Consider the following 17,591-nt stretch of genomic DNA (forward strand, 5'->3'; position numbering starts at 1 on the left):
AAAAAAAGAAAAAAGAAAGAAAGAAAGAAAGAAAGAAAATAGTCCAATAATTTTACTGTGCAAAAGACCACACCACATGTTCAGTTTAGGGCTGTCTGACAGACTGAAACACAGTGTAGGGATTCTCAGACCCCCAGATCCTAGCATTGTGTCAGTTGACAACTGAAATGTGGCCTCATCTGAGAAAAGGGCACATTTCAGATAGTCATCATTTTTTCAGTCTCAACCAGCATGGCAACAGCAGTGTCACAACTAGCACTGTAACATGTTGGTTGGAGGGACTGGACTTTGTACATATGTTAAAGAAGTTGTTATGTAGGATGTAGAGCACTGATGCCTTCAGAATCTGGAATCTGCAACTCCATGAGGCTCTGCAGACAGCCTTCTTGGGACTTCTCATGAAGGTCTCTCTCACTGTCTGAACTGCCTGCACACTAGGTCCATGCCTGCGTGTTCTAGGGAGATCACAGATGCTCCCTGTGTCCTTAAACTTTGCATACCCCATCTTGATGCTTTTAACATCTGGTGGCTGTCTATGGTATGCCGTCTGGAATTTTCTTTGTACTGTTCTTGGTGAATGTGCCTCATGATATCAGAGGACACAGTGGGCTTCCTCCTGGTTTGCATACATGTTGTTTGCAAATGGGGCCCAGTAAGATAAAAAGCATTTGTCTATGTGTCATACTTTATGCCCTATGAATGTTTGTAATCAGGGAAAGACTTGTGGGACACTCCGTACAACACGACCAGTTAGTGTTCTATATTAAACTATACTGCTGTCTCCCTCCAGTCGAAGGTGCTAATGATATATTCTCTTTGACTGGTAATTTGAGGAAGTGAACTGAAATATTCTCCACTACTTCCTTATATATTGTTAGTTAATTTGACTTGGGAATTTTTAATGTCAAATGAAACAAAATACTTCAGCTGATAATGAGAGAAAATAACTGATGTCCAAACAACCAACAATGTACCCTAAACAAACCACCTATATCAGGAGACTGAAGTCTAACAGGGGTGCATGGCTCTACTGAATAGCAGATCTATCTTTGGTTGTGCACCTCTGAAGTTCAGAAGCACACCCTCGACCTGTTAAACTCACCTGATCTCATCTGCAGTGCAGCTGTCAGAATGTTGTGTTCCACCATATGAATTATGATAATGTATTGTGCTATGACAACAGTACTCTGGGGGAAGTTGGTAAACCCATAGATGAATAACAGAGAAACCTGTTAAAAGCTTAATATATTCTTTAAGCCTTTTGTCCTCCAATTTTTTAGATGTACAGTTGTTACAGCAATTGCACAAGGTTACAAATGCTTTGATCAGAATTCATAGAGCTCACAAAACTGTAACTTCTTACCCTCAACCTGACAATAATGATACTCAAGAGAAAGTTACTCTTGCAAATTTACACTGCTATGCTGCCACAACTAAATTATGCTTCGTGGCATATAACTTTTGCTACCTGCCACGCCGGATTTCTACCAAGATTGTTTAGGAACTGGTGGCACTTAAGAATCCAATATTCTCCCAGTCAACACAACACTAAGGCAATAAACACCAGAATAGTCAAAAGCATCCAACTTACCGACATGACTTGTAGTGATGCCATTGCACCTGGCATATGCTTTGCGCATTGTTTGATTTGACTTAGTCTGTGTAATGTGTCATGAATCAAAATATACTTTGGCAACACCAGGAAAATTCACCTCCTATGTGACTTTACTTCCTAGGATGTTACTGACTTAATTTGCTCAAAAACACACCTTATTCTGCCTTAAGTGTGGAGTGGAAATTTACTACAGATCTGACTGCTCCAACTGCCAGCTGCATTCAACCGAACAATGGTTTGGCCTGTGTGTGTGTGTGTGTGTGTGTGTGTGTGTGTGTGTGTGTACATTGTTTATAGGTGCTCAATGGCAAGGTTGTCAGTGCCCTTACAAATAATAAAAGAAATGAATGTGGATAAATTGGCTAGAAATGTTATCATACAGAGATGTGTAAACCTGCAAAAGGTACTCACTCCCCCTCTCCCTCACTCACTCACTCATGTTGACCCACACAGTCACTCTACCTCACGTGCTTTAAGATAATGGAAAAATGGGGAAAGGTACTAGAACTGGGATTTAAACATAAGTAAAACAACAGAGGAGCTAAAATAATGCCACAGGGAAATGTGACTGGCTGACCAACATGGATGCACCAGTGACCCAGCTAACACCTCAGTGCATCACCCTAAAATTTTAGGAAACGAGTTGGACATATCACAAAAGTTGGACAAATTTGCTTTTGCCCTCTGGTGTGAAAATAAAGTGCCATCTAATAAAATGTGGAGCAGAGCAAAGTGATTTGTATGCCACAAGCACTGTACATCGTCCGACGCAAGGTGTACTTGCTGGAGCAAGAAGCCACGGCCCATCAAGCTTTGGCATATGTGAAGACGGGTAAGGAGGAACTCGTCCCACCTGTGTCACTGGAAGGAGAAATGCCATTGCGCATCATGTACTTCACTAGATGCAGCTTACTGCCTGTCACTTCCAGCCACTCTTCCTCCCACTGACACACGAATATACCTCAACAGCGAGGCGATGTGTGCAGGGGGATGGCACACAGAACTAACTGAAGACCTTGAGATGCCTGCTCGGCTGCTACAACCACCCTTTCATTCCCTGTAATACCTGTGTGTCCTGGCACCCAATAGAAAGAGACCTCCTTCCCCAGCCTTTGTACTCACAGGAAGGCTGGATATAATCGACTACTTTATCTGCTTCGTACAAGCACTATAGAGAGTGAAGGGCACTCAGGGAATCTGAGCAGACAAGAAATTTAGCATCTCTAACACATCTCATCTGCTCCAGTGGCACAACATTACAATTAATTCCACACCAAGTACAGTAAATTCATGAGGCAATGGGTACTAGAGGACATGATCAAGGAAAGCAACAAAGCAACCAACAGTGTCCACCTGTTTAGATACATCCGTAAATACAGCTGTGGAGTTTTGGTGCTCAATGTCATAAAATAATGTATTAAGAACAGGTGCAGAAGTGCAAACTCTCCTGTAATGAACTAAATCTAAAATCACTCTGGGCCTCTGCAGTAACCAGAGTGGCAGGCAGTTAAAAACCCTGAAGTTTGGGCTGTACTAGATCCACACCATGCAACTCCAGCACGTGGTGTGTGCAGATCCTGAATGACCTTGCTGCTCTTGAACAGTTGGAGAAAAGGCATACCAGAGCAGGACAACCAACAGTATGGTGTGCAGGTGAATTCGGAGCAGTAAGGAACTTCCATGCCTGATGCACTTCCCCAACAGAGACTGGGTATGGGCTGGTTCTATGAGCACCTGTGGTCAGCCTAATCCCTTTACGGTGGATAGTATCAATAATTGTCTGATAAGTGGGCCTCACCGATCGATATACTGTGAACCCACAGTCTAGCGGTGATCACACAAAAGCCCTATAAAACTGGGGCAGACTTACCCTGTCCGCTCCCAAAGACTTGTGGCTAAGGCACTTTAAGATGTCAAGTGAATTCTGGGTTCTAGCTTTCAGGTCTCTCAGGTTCTGTAGCCAGGACAATTTTGAGTCAAAAATGAGGCCCAGAAACCTCACTGAGTCTTTAAAATGTAGAATTGTGTCCCTCATATGCAAGTCAGATAAATTAAAAACACGATGAGAATAAATAGAACAAACGTAAACACATTTATCTGCAGAAAACTAAAAATCTGTCTTTGCAGACCACTCCTCTGACCTCTGCACTGTAAGTTGCAATTGATGAGTCACTGTTGCAGCACTAGAGGAGGAACAGAAAACTGCAAAGTCATCCATAAATGTAGAACATTGTACAGGATTCCTTACTGTCGATGTGATACTGTTTATGACTATGGCAAAGAGGGTAACACTTGAAACACTGCCCCTTGAGGAACAGCATTCTGCTGCTCAAAATGATCTGGCAGCACATCACCAACTCAGAACCTAAAGAAGTGCTTATAGAGGAAGGACTGAGTGAATACAGGAGGTGTGCATGAAAGCCCCACTGGTGGAGCTGCCCTAGAATACTGTATGCATGCCATACTGATATCAAAGAATATACAGACACAGTGATGTTTGCATACAAAATCCTGCTCTATTGTTGCCTCTAGCAGGGTCAGGTTGTCAACAGTGGATCAAAATCTCCTGAAACTACACTGAGAACTGCTAAGGAGTTGCCTGTTCTCTAAAATTTGGACTAGATGACTTTTAACCATTCATTCCATGGTCTTTCCTACACAACTTGGAGGAAGCTGTGCTCCAGTAGCTACTTGGAAACATTGGTCCTTACCTGGTTTGGCTGGAGGTATCAAAATTACATCCATCTGCAAGTTGGGAAACTGGCCTGTCTGCCACATCAAAGAAAAACATTTTATGAGGATTTCCTGTGACACTGCTGGCAAATGTCAAGGCACACAGTACCAAATTTGGTCGTGACCAGGTGCAGTATATTGAGCCTCAGAGAGGGCAGAACCCAGATCCCACATGGAGAAAGGGCAGTTTTCAGACTCAAAAATGTTGGACGTCAGATCCAACTGATTCCTCTTTACAGTCATGCAGTAATGGCAGAGTGCTGGCCAGAACCTGGCTGGCATTGGCAGTAGTCATTGCAAAACATTCTGCCATCATCCGGGCGATGCCTCTGGGCATTGTTTGGGAACACCATTGTTTCAGCACTGCTGGTATTGGTAAAGATTGGGTTTATAGAAATCCCTTGATGGCTTCCTAAACTTTTGTGGAACAGTTGACAGAATCCATGAATGCTTGCCATGACCTTTTCTAGCACTCCTTGATGATGTGTTGAACTCTAGCACTTTCCACTTGAAAGACTGTGACGTTTTCTGCTACTTAAACTGTCTCAGAGCTGCAAGAATGACCTGGATTACTGAAAGGCACTCATCAGTTTGCCATGAACAGGTTGCCTCCAAAGATGACATGAGGACTTCAGGATGGAGACATCAGTGGCAAGGTGGATCACACGTGTGATGTGGTCCACCCACTCCTGGATGCTGTTGTGGCAGTTGCTGTACAGAAATGAGTGGAAGTGCCAGTGTTGAGGATGCACAGCTCTTGAGAAGTCATGAGCTTCTCCAAACCCTCACCCTGAGGGCAAGTAGAGGTCAAGCCCCAAAATACATGATGAGTATTGAAGTCTCGAGTGTTGCGCATTATTGACAAGCACGGCAACCCTCCCCTTAGTCGTTTCCCCAGTCAGATCATCATTGCAATGAATGGTATAGCCCCATAGTACAGGGGTATCAGGCACCTTAAAATTTATGTCCTGTAAACACAAACATAGGGGGTGTCCCTATTCTAGGAGTTTCAGGTCCTCCACGTGTGTCCTAAACCCATTAATGTTACACTGTAATATGGGAGCCACTTATCACGGAAGTAGCTCTTTTACTTTGTCTTTAAGCCATGCTGGGGAGTCTGCAGTGGATGGATGCTCAGTCTTTGGGGGTGAAACAAGTGCCAGGCTGACAATAGTGTCGACTGGCTCTGAAGCCAAATTGTGAGAGACATAACAGAGTGACATCTACATTGTCAACCTGCTTACTTCCCCTCTCTGTCAGCAGTTGATGCTTTGCATTTGGTTTTGATTTTTTGCTTGGGGTGGCTTCAGAGCCACAACCATGGAAATGTAGTGGCAGCACTGGACAGTAGAGCAGACTGAATCATTACAGGAACAAAAAGCTCCACAACATCAGCAACCATGGCCTTTTCTAGTGTTCAGGGGGAAAGTATAGGTTGCAAAATAATTACAGCAGCATAAGTGAATTGACAAATTCATGTACTGGTGCTGACACTAATAAACTCTGTTTGTGTAGCAGCATTGGTCTTCTGAACCAGAACAAAGGAGGTAGTGAATGCAGATGCAGCATGGCTTTATACATCTTTTTGGCCTCACCATATGCGACGCACTTCACTGTTTTAAGCTTTTGTATCTTCTGTTCTTCAAAATATATGCTGCAGTCCCTACTCCAGACAGGATGTTCCCCAGAGCAATTCACATATCTCAAAGAAAATATACAAGTGATTCCTTCATGGATGGCCTTACCACATTTGCCACAAGTGGCTTTTTCCTTACATCCACAAGTAGTGCACTGAAAGTGCTGGCATTTGAAACAATGAATTGGGTTGGGAATATAAGGCCAGCAGCTTATGTGGAGGAAACTTGGCTTGACATGCACTGGAAGTTTCATATTGTTAAAAGTAAATATAAACGAGTGTGACATAATCAGATTGCCATCCACACTTTTCATTAAATTTTGGACATTAACAATGCCTTCTTGGGCCCATTCAGTTTTAAGTTCATCTTTGGAAATATCCACCAGATCCCTCCATGCCACAACACCTTTTCTGTAGTTCAAGGAGGTATGGAGTTCAATGTCAGTGGCATATTCCCCAAGGCTTTTCACTTCCTGCAGGTTTGTTACTTGTTGTGAACTAGATGTACCAACTAAAAGCAACCCACTGCAAAACCACTTGACAGATTTTAATGTGCGAACAATGCCCTCTAAATCTTTTTGAATATGGAAAGGTGAAACTTTGTCAAAGTAGCCCCCTTCCCTCTTTACTATTAAAACACATTCTGCCTAGTAGCAACCATTCTGTTATTAGAAACAAAAAATCTTCAAATTAATTCCTGAGTCAGGAGGACTGGCTACACAGGACCTCTTGTTAGATTGGGTGTTCATATTTACCAGCAGCCTACCCATTCCACTGAGGGGCATGTGAGGGGGGGGGGGGGGGAGCTGTGGGTGAAAATTTTCAATCCCACAAGCAGCTGGGGAAATTACGGTCCACCCACACAAAACCTCATGTGCCTGGGTAAGCCTTATACAACAGAGGTGTAGCAGGTTCACTAGAGGTTGCCTGTTAATGACTGTTCCACCGTAACTACCACGCATCTCTTTGGCATGCAGCATACCTTGAGATTCAGGGTTTTTTATATAGGTTTTTAACATCCTAGTGATCTGGGTGGTCAATCCAATATACTCTTTTCCCATGGCACACAACATTCCACTGCCGTAGGCATGCACTGGGAGGCAGCAGCTCAGGTATCAGTAGTGTGATCCCTATGTTGTCAGGGGGGCTCAAACAAAAGGGTACATAATGACCGCACTACACGGATCATCTACAGTTATGGAGTGTTTAGAGGATGACAGCATTGAGTAAAAGATGGAAGAGGGGTAAGGCCACATGCCGAAGATGCTAAGTAAGGTGTTCTTCCACAGTTGGCTATCAAACCCCAGAGGGGGACCAAAAATGCCATAATGAAAGGTGTAAAAAGCAAGAGGAACAAAAACTGGAAGGAATAATAGAAACAAGGAGGATAATCAGGCCTATGTCAGCAAGGCCACCAAGAGAGGGGCAGGAGTAGAGAGAGCAGAAGGAGTGAGGACAGAAAGGGAGGGATGGGGGGAAGGGTATGCAGCCCAGAAAGCAAGAAAAAGCTACAATAGCTCAAGGCCCTATGTGTGCCACACACAAACTCGTGAAAGAGCTTTGAGCCCCTGGAGGGAGGGGCTAATTTTACAAGTAGAGGGGTCCAGCTACTCTATGCTTTATTTCTTTGTTCTGCACTGTGTGCCAATGGTCTTCTTCAACTTCTGACATATCAATATCAGATGTGCAAAACTGAACCTAGTTATTGGTGTTCTTCCTCTCGAATTTTGTAATATCCTTGTTGCCTGGGAAATTGCAATCATGTGGATATCAGATGTTTCGTATTTACTGGCCCACTGTGCATCTTCCAAGTAATTTCTGTTGTTACCCAGAAGTGAGCATGCAAAGAAATAATTATCCTCATGATTCTAGACATTAATGCATGCTTGTTTAACAATATATCTCCAGGAAGATGGATGAAACTGGAGCCTCCCAATAAGTGGTTCAAAATGTGTGTGTAAACATCAAACTGGAGTAAAGACCGAGTGCCTTATGGGACCAGCTTACATGCAGCTCAGAAAGATGGCTCAGTGTGAAGCTCTTCATGAAAGTTCCAAACCTGTCTGTGATCAACTCACCCCACAGCAACATGCTAGACGCCCCATAAACTTGAACAACACTCCTCTCCTCAGCATCACCATCGTATTTCAGGAAGTGGTTTGGTTCACAGTTCAGAATTGCCTTGCACTTAATGGCAGAATATTGCCAATGGTTGATGTAACCAGGCAGCATTTCTTTCCAAAACTGCTTCAGAATAAATACAGGCAAAGTCGTTCATCCTTGGGAACTAGTTCACTGGTGATCACTCCGTTTTGGGAACCATTCATTTTTACTCGTTCACCATTCATTGCGCTTGGTATATGGTTCTTATGAAAAACTGAAAATTAGTAGCATAGGTGTGGACTTGCCTCCCCCCTGGGGAACAGAATTTTTATTCATAATAAAATTCTCACACACTTTTAATTTTCATGATTCTGCAAAACATCTTGTTTAGCCAACTGTAACGTTATGTGGCAGATCGCAGTGTAATAATATAAGGTGGTGCATGAAAAACTGGCCCCAAGTACAGAATGCTTGCCAATTATGGACGATTTGTTGATCGCTACGAGCAGAACAGGTAAAAATGTAATAATTAGGCAGTGAAGAAATAACATATAAGCTAATGCAAACAACTTCGAATCAGTAGATGATGATTGGTAAGTGACAATAAGCAGTCTAGTACTTGGGGCCAATATTTCATGTGCCACCCTGTACCACTGAAATAATATTGTAGGAGTTATCATATTCTCTTTACAAAATATGACACCATACACTCGATTACGAAGCGCGGGCTTCATTCGGTTGTAAGTCAGTCTGCCTTCCATAACAATGAACATGCTCTTTTACCTTCAATCAAAAAAAGATGGAAAACAACCATTCATGTGTGCCATGCCGACATCCTTTGCATGTGTAACAACAAAAAATCTTGCCGTTTTACAAGTATTTCTTCTGCTGTTTATCGAAATAGTGAAGTAAGCTGATACGTCGTTTTGTTGCCTGAAAAGATGTATTATTACATACCACGTAATTTTTATGTAGTTTATGTGATTATAAAATACATTTTAATTACCGGTCATGGATGCTGAATAGAATATGAAAAGAACCAGAAGTTCAGAGTTCAAAAAATTTTGGAAACAGATCTAGAATGGGTGTGCAAAGTGAACGAAACGAACAACAACAACAACAACTCAATACTGAACTAACTACGAGCAGTCGGCAGTGGAACTGCGACGAGTGGCCATGCAAAGAAGGATGAGTCCGGCCAAGCGAGACCCAGACCGAGACAGACGGGAATGGGACCGAGGCTGGAACGAGACCGGCTGACATACCGTTCGGGAATGAGACTGACCATTTCCCGTTCCCAGGAACTATAAGTAGAAAACCATGACCGAGACCAAGACAGACGGGAACGGGATCGAGGCTAGAACGAGATCGGCCAACATTCCGTTGCGGGAATGAGACCAACCATTTCCCGTTCCCGGGAACTATAAGTAGAAAGCCGCAACCAAAGTGAACTATGAATGACCATTCCTTAGAATTTGTTCCTCTCTCGTTCTGTTCATCTTAGTGAACCATTCCTTTGGACCCATTAGTTCATGAATGAACCACCTCTACTTCAGAAGCATTGAGGAAAGTTGCAGGACCTTGGCAGCCTGTGTCTGAATTATCAGTTTGGGCAAGTGAGATCCTCAATAAGCATGGGCTGGGGTGCTGCTGCTGCTGCTGCTGCTAGGCATGACATTTTATTGTGGCGATCTTTGGTGATGATGCACACGAAATGGGCCAAGGCATGGTAAATGGGCCAGAGTTGTGAAGCTGTGCCACAGTCTAGACTAGGATGTCAATGGTGGGGGCTGCACCACACATGTCGACAGAGTTTGCAGCTGCTGCTTTGTGGATGTCTACTACTATCACTGCTGCTGCCACCGCCACTGCTGCTTTGCAGTTGGCCACTGGTAAATCATCACAGATCGCGACAGGGCCAAATGGTGGTGCTGTGTGGTAGATACATCATGGGTGGGCCAGCCACAGCTGCTGGGGATGCAAGTCCATCACCCACTATCTTCCCCATATTACCTGCAAAGACAGGAGACGGAACAATATTAAGTATTATGCATATTTTTTAAAATAAAAAGTAGAGAGCTATCTCAATGTCTATAGCATTTCTACTAACGTTCAAAATTAAATGCCTCTGAATGAGTCAACAGTATCTTATTGGCCATTATCTCAACCAAAAGTTGGACGAGCTCGACTTCTACCTTGAGGGTATCTAGCAACAAACAAAAGGACACCTCTCATTAGTAATCCATGCATACAAGTGTGTAGGTTGTTAAAAGGAGGGGACTTGCACCCCTTGTTGTTTTGCATGGCACTATCACACCATAGGTCTACATTGATGTTTTAAGCATCTTCTTGCTTCCCACTGTTGAAGAGTGATTTGGGGATGGCGATTGCATCTTTCAACATGATCGAGCACCTGTTCATAATGCATGGCCTGTGGCAGAGTGGTTACATGACAGTAACATCCCTGTAATGGACTGACCTGCACTAAGTCCTGACCTGAATCCTATAGAACACCTTTGGGATGTTTTGGAACGCTTACTTCGTGCCACGCCTCACTGACTGACATCGATACCTCTCCTCAGTGCAGCACTCCATGAAGAATGGGCTGCCATTCCCCAAGAAAGCTTCCAGCACCTGATTGAACGTATGCCTATGAGAGTGGAAGCTGTTATCAAGGCTAAGGGTGGGCCAACACCATGCTGAATTCCAGCATTACCGGTGGAGGGCGCTGTGAATTTGTAAGTCATTTTCAGCCACTTTTGACCACATAGTGTATGTGTCCATACTTTTGCCTCAGTCTCTGAAGAGACTGAGTTCCACATTGACCCAGTTTCAAAAATGTCATGCAACTACAAATTTTTCCTGACCTTTGATGTAAAAAATGTTGGCTTTGCAATCACAGATTTGAAACATTGTCACCAATTGCTTATATGGTAAACCATCACCGTCCCACCACTTCCCTTGTAGATTGGAGTTTAACCTCGCCAGTGCCTGATGTTTCATGATTCTCTTCACTGTTCTAAATTGTTTGGGTGAAGTGACATTTGTTGAGAACATTGTCAATACTCATCCAGTGTTTTTATATGTGAGTTGCAGTACCACCACATTTATACTATTTGCAGCACAATTCCTGTGAGAGGTGTATAATTAATAATACAATCATGCAACAAAAATGCATATGCCGCAGTGTTTGGTGGGAAATCGCCGGATAACTCAAATTCACTGCAGATGTCTATAGGGCTTGTCCTGATATTTTCATGTTGCTTCAAGCAATCTATCACAACAACTGATGCTAATTCTTTAAATTTCTGTGGGTAGAGTATACATCCCAGTTCACCACCCTCATAGTAAGAAGATCGAAATCCTGGATCATAATGTGGGTAATATATCAAATGCCAAATATGCTAGAACCCTTACTCACATTCCCTCTCCTGTCCATCTGCATCCCCAGAATAACAAATCTTAATCAACCAGCTATGTTTTGAAGCCACCGGTAGAGCTGTTATTCTTAGAGCTCCCACAAACAGAAACTTAGTGGTAGCTGAACTCCAGAGTTAATCACATGCAGAAGTTTCAGGTGGGTGTCATCTGAAATAGAAATGTGTGGTACTTTCCTCACTAATTTATCCAAATGAATTTTATATTCTGCTGTTTGCACTTCTTGAATGTACACATTATTATCTGTTGCACTGCACAGCTGGACGAGGGGACAGTAATGCCACCTTGACACTGGGCAATTTCACAACCTCAGAACTGAATTTTAGGTCACATGTCTGCATGGCCATGTGCTTCATGGAGCGAGACATAGCAAGAACAGTACTATAAGTGCCAGGCAGTAGAACGCAGGTTTTGTGACTAGGCCAATAACTTGCGAGCGACAGGGTAAGGAACTTTTTCTTTTACCCGGATCTGGACAGCCCAGTTATTGAGATACACAGGACAATCTTGAGAGGAGACAGCATGGTCATCATTGTATTTGAGACAGTGGGGAGAAGGAGATGGACAATCACCCTTGTGTGCATCCCTACCACAGGTTACACATTTGGCCAGGTGTAAGCAAGACATTCAAGTGTGGTTTAAATGATGACACTAATAGCTGCACATCGGGGTCAGAATGTATGGTTGGACTGTGATAACTTCATAGCCTGCTTTGATCTTGGACAGAAGCACCACTCTATCAAAGGTGAGAAAAAGAGAGTGCATGTGGACACTAAGGAGGAATCTACCTTTTTCATCACCCAATGGCTGGCAATGACACCCCGATCAGAGAGATGTGTTTGGATTTTGGCCTCAGTCAGACCATCAAGCAACCTAGTGTAAATAACACCACGGGAAGAATTCAGAGTTCTACGGGCCTTGACACAAACAGGATAGCCACAGAGAAGCGAAGTGGCAAGCAGTTGTTGTGCTTGAGAATCAGGAGTAGTCTCCAAAAGTACAGTATCATTCCATGAACGAGAGCAGGATTTCACATGGCCAGTAATTGCATTAACAACTTTCTGAATATTAAACGGATTTACCATTGCGAAGGACTGACTGCCTTCAGTATGTGAAACCATGAGGAACTGTGGTGCAGCTGGAAGGGTCTCTGAATCATTAGCGTTATTCTGTTTACTTTTTGTAGATATTGATTGTGAAAATGATTGGCTCATTTTGAGAAAATCCCCCATGATTGCCAGCGTCTCCGTCTGATGGTATGCTCCTTCCAACTGCCCCCCCCCCCTCACAAGGGGCACACCTGCCTTAGGTGATTGTTCAAACCTCAGGTCACACCTCCCAAACACCTGACAGAAAGACCAAACAGCAATTTCAGAAGGTAGCAACTCAGGCAATTACCGCTTCCTGGACCTGGCCTGTACCAGGGGGTATGTGCGAACCCTGCCTGTCAACCCGGGGCAGGGAATTATGAGTTACCCAGTTAGCTGTTATGCTTCAGATGTGTTGTTATGCTTCGGATGCATGGGCCTGCCTTCAAGAGCGCACAGGGAGGTATAAGAAAAAGAGGAACTTCAAATGCTGAAGTGAAGGAAGGATAGAAGATGGGGAACAAAGAAAGCAGAAAGGAACACAATACAGTGGAGAGACTGTTCTCATATCAGCTAATGAAAATGCTGAACACATTCTCAAAAAAACATCCCAGACATGTTCCACAAGGGTGGGGAAAAAGAATAGCAAGAGGACAGACATGCAGCATAGAAAGGAAAAGATGTTGCAAAGGCTGGGGCCCCATGGTAGCCAAATACAAATCTGCCAAAAAGAGGTGAGCCCCCAGAGGGGGAGGGGGGGGGGGAGGGGCAGAGAAGAGTTGAATGATCTACACTCCAGCAAGTGTGGGTAAGGAAATGAAGGACACTGAGTTTGCAGAAACAGTCAGTCTTCAAAAGGCAGATATGTGGCAACCAAGTGATCTTGTTGTCAAAAAGAAGCACCAGGAAACAGAACTGGTGGGATCACCATCAGGCATTGGGTGCAAGGTGGAGCTCGAGATCGAGGCGGAGCATAGTACAGCAACAGAAATGTACCACCCACAACATAAGGGTGGAGAATTGAAAACTGTACAAGAAAGTCAATGTGGAAGCACACTGGATGACATTGTGTAGCTGGGAACTAGCCCAGATGTAGAAGTCGTCCACAAACAGAGGAAAGGTGACCAACAGTCTGACAGAGGCCATGAGTCCATCAACAGCAATGAGGAAAAGTAGGAGAGTTAACAGTTACTAAGGAACCCTGCTGCACAGGTCAGGAGACAAAAGGGCCTGAGATTTGAGGACCCAACTGAGCTGACAAGCCACTATCCATTTAAGTAACTTGCATGGGACAGTAGTCAGACTGACTGGGCAGTAGCTATCAAGGGGCAACAGATGCTTGGCTTAAGGACAGAAACCACAATATTGTCCGTCCATTGGGAGGGAAAATACCTTGGAGCCAAATATGGTTTAACACCAGGAGGAGATTTTGTTGTGGAGGACTGAGGCATTGAAGCAATTGGTTATGGATGGGATTGGGGTCAGGAGCTGAAATGTGAGAAGCAAAGAGGCCCAGAAGTTGTTTCCATTCAGTAAAAGATTCATTGTAGGATTTTGCCTGACAAGGGGAAAACATAAGTGGGTTGCTTCAGCCTACTGTTGCCAGACGAGAGAGACAGGTGGATAGGAGGCTGACACTGTAGCAAAATGGTTCACAAGGTCTTCCACAATAACCGATGGATCTGTACAAAGGCCAACCGGGAGGACAAGGAACTAAACAAAAGACAGGCATCGACAACCTTCCAGGCTGCAGAGCATAAACCACACCCATGGTAAAGGGACACAAGACAAGAGAGGACTTAAAGCATTCCCAACACACCTGTTTATTTTGCCACTTGCTCTGTTTGATAAAGTAACATGGCTTGGTGTGAAGGTGTTTAAAAGTATAAAGACCGGCAGAGGACAGCATATCAAGCGTCAACGGCGATCACATAGGCCAATGGCAATGCCCATGCTCCACCACAGGATCTTGCAGCAGAAGGGAGAAGTCGAGGGGGAAATGTAATGCCTGTGGCAAGAATAATTGTATTGGACATGTCAAGGACAACTTCATCAATACAACCAAACAAAGAGGGGTTACACTTGACCTGGAAGATATAAAATGCTCAATCAGTGTGATGTAAAGCCCAGCAAGGTAATCTGGCCATTGAGATGTGGAAAGGGAATGAGAGAATCACTGTGAAGTGGTTGCTATCACAGAGGGCATTGTGTGGCAACCAGTGTAATGAAAGGAGAAGTGGAGGAGAAGTGAGCGAATGAAGAATGGCAGAGAAAGTGCCATTAGCAGCACTAAAATGGGTAGGGGAAACCATCATTAAGAAGATATAAATCGTGGTCTGCAAGAATCTATTCTATGAGGAAACCCCGACTACACAAAGAAGCACTGCTCCAGAAGGGGTGAAAGGATGGGGGAGTTGCTGAAGGAGGGCAGTTAGAGCAGCAGGTGTAGGTGGCCTTTCAGGAGGGAGACAGAGATTGCAAACCATGACCACAGATTCCAAGTAGACCTGGATGTCAACTGCTTTCAGTGTGATATGAAGGGGAATCCATGTAATAACAACATCCATACAGACAGAAGTGCAAACACTACCAGAAGCCCACAATGGCCAACCCAGTTCCAACAAAGCACAGAACCCAAAAAGGGTCAGTGAATGAGCATCAATAAAATGAGATTCACTTAGAACAACATAAGCTGCATGATAAAACCAGATAAGGGGCTGCAACTCTGGAAGGTGACAGTAGTATCTGTTACAGTTCCACTGAATAAGCATGGAGGAACAGGGATCCCAATGGGAGGCAATGGGCCAAAGTCAGTCATGCTGCCAAGTCATCTATTGTCACCAACATGGTGGCTGCCAAGAACATGAGATCAGATTTATGTTGCAAGGGAAGATTTGGACCCTCCAATGCCCCTAGAGGAGCCTTTTCCTGTGACCAATGTTTCTTCTTCTTCTTCTTCTTCTTCTTATCGTCATCTTTCATAGGTTGAGGGGGGCAGGGCCTGGAGAGAGAGCAAGCTTCAGTGAGATCTGGAACTGAGAGAGAGTAGGCGACCTTGGGCTCTGGGCCTTATTTTCCTTGCTATAAATCTTACAATCTGGTGAATGTGGAGAGTGATGGTCATGGCAACTGACACACATGGACGGTGGAACACAGGGGCCCACCTCACTGAGCGCATGTATGTATTCATCACATAAAGGGTCTACTGTACACTGCAAAAAGCATGTCCCCAAAAAACAAATACCAAAAACACCTCATATATAGCGGAACACACAGCTTCAAGTCACACCAATAAACCATAACATTTATCTTTGCCGGCCGCGGTGGTCTAGCGGTTCTAGGCGCTCAGTCCGGAACCGCGCGACTGCTACGGTCGCAGGTTCAAATCCTGCCACAGGCATGGATGTGTGTGATGTCCTTAGGTTAGTTAGGTTTAAGTAGTTCTAAGTTCTAGGGGACTGATGACCACAGATGTTAAGTCCCATAGTGCTCAGAGCCATTTGAACCTTTATCTTCTCAGGGAGAGTATCCCCTCAAATGGCAGAATAAAAGTGCTGGAATCGATACGATTGTCCTTATGGACTTTCAGAAGACATCAAACAAAACAAACGCCCTGCAGTTCCAGATTGACCCAGAGTTCCTCATCATTTTCACAAATGAGGTCAGAATGAAAAATTACTCCATAAACCATATTCATAAACTGGTGAGGAGTAATGGACACTGATGTCACTAAGGTGGTCACAGCGGTTCTAGGCGCTCAGTCCGGAACCGCGCGACTGCTACGGTCACAGGTTCGAATCCTGCCTCAGGCATGGATGTGTGGGCGGCAGAAGTAGTTTTGACGAACAGTGATCCCTAACGTGATAATCTACTGTCCCAAACTTGTCTTCAATAGTTTCTAGGAAAAATAAGGGCTTGGTGGCTTTGGAAGTGTCTCCATCAGTTCTGGTGAACACCAGGTAGTGGGGAAAGGGTTTTGTTCCAAGCCAGCAAGACTGGCCTTCTTCCCAGTGGTAGCCAGGGAAGGGAAGGCCACAGGCTCATAAGAACCAGCATTAAGGGATCCATTCCCTACTAAAGGGATGGCTACAGAAATAACAGCTAGGTTTTTTGAGCTTTATGCATTTCATACACAAAGCATCTGCCTGACACAATCCACTCTGCTCAGGGGCTCTCCCTGTGGTTGCCAACTGGTTGTTGCTGCGTGTTCTGGTGTTCTGCAATGACAAGTAACCACTCCTAAGCATACATAGGAAGATAGCAGCTCAAGTATCAGAAGTGTGGTTCACACATTGACAGGATGCTCGACCAAAAGGGTACATGACTGTGGCACCCCACGGAGTGGCTACCGTGCTGCCTATGTAACATTAAGAGGACAACAGCTTTGAGTGAAAGATGGAAGAGGGGGTATGGCCACACACCAAAGACGCTAAAGTGAGCTATTCTTCCCAAGCTGGTCCACACTACAGACGCAAAATTTAGAAGAGGAAGTCAAACTGCAAAATGGGGACCATAAACATCGAAAATTGAAGCTGAAAAAAGCAAGAGGAATGAAAACAAGAATCCAGGAGGATAGCCAGGCTGATGCAAGCAAGAACAGCGAGAGAGGGGAAGGACAGGGCAGAGGGGAAGTAGTGAAGACGGGCAAGGGGCACAGGGAATGGAATGCAGCCTGCGGAGGAAGAAAGGGCCACAGCAGCTTGGTGCTGCGTGTGCTCAACACTAGAGCACGTCAAAACGCTGCTCAGTCTCGTTCGCTTCTCGCTGGGGACGGGCTCATTACCGCTGGCACAGGGGCGTGAAGTGGGGATGACTGACGTCACGCTACGAAACTGAGCTGATAATTGTGGAATAGGACACGTGCCGGGCCAAGACTGCCAGAACGCGAGCTGGCCGCGAGACTCGCATTATCGTAACGCAGCGGTAGGCAGTAAATTGTCACGAGCATGAATGGTTGCTGAACCGGGACCAGTGCAAT

The sequence above is a fragment of the Schistocerca nitens genome, chromosome 3 (assembly GCF_023898315.1).
Source record: "Schistocerca nitens isolate TAMUIC-IGC-003100 chromosome 3, iqSchNite1.1, whole genome shotgun sequence".
Taxonomy (NCBI): domain Eukaryota; kingdom Metazoa; phylum Arthropoda; class Insecta; order Orthoptera; family Acrididae; genus Schistocerca; species Schistocerca nitens.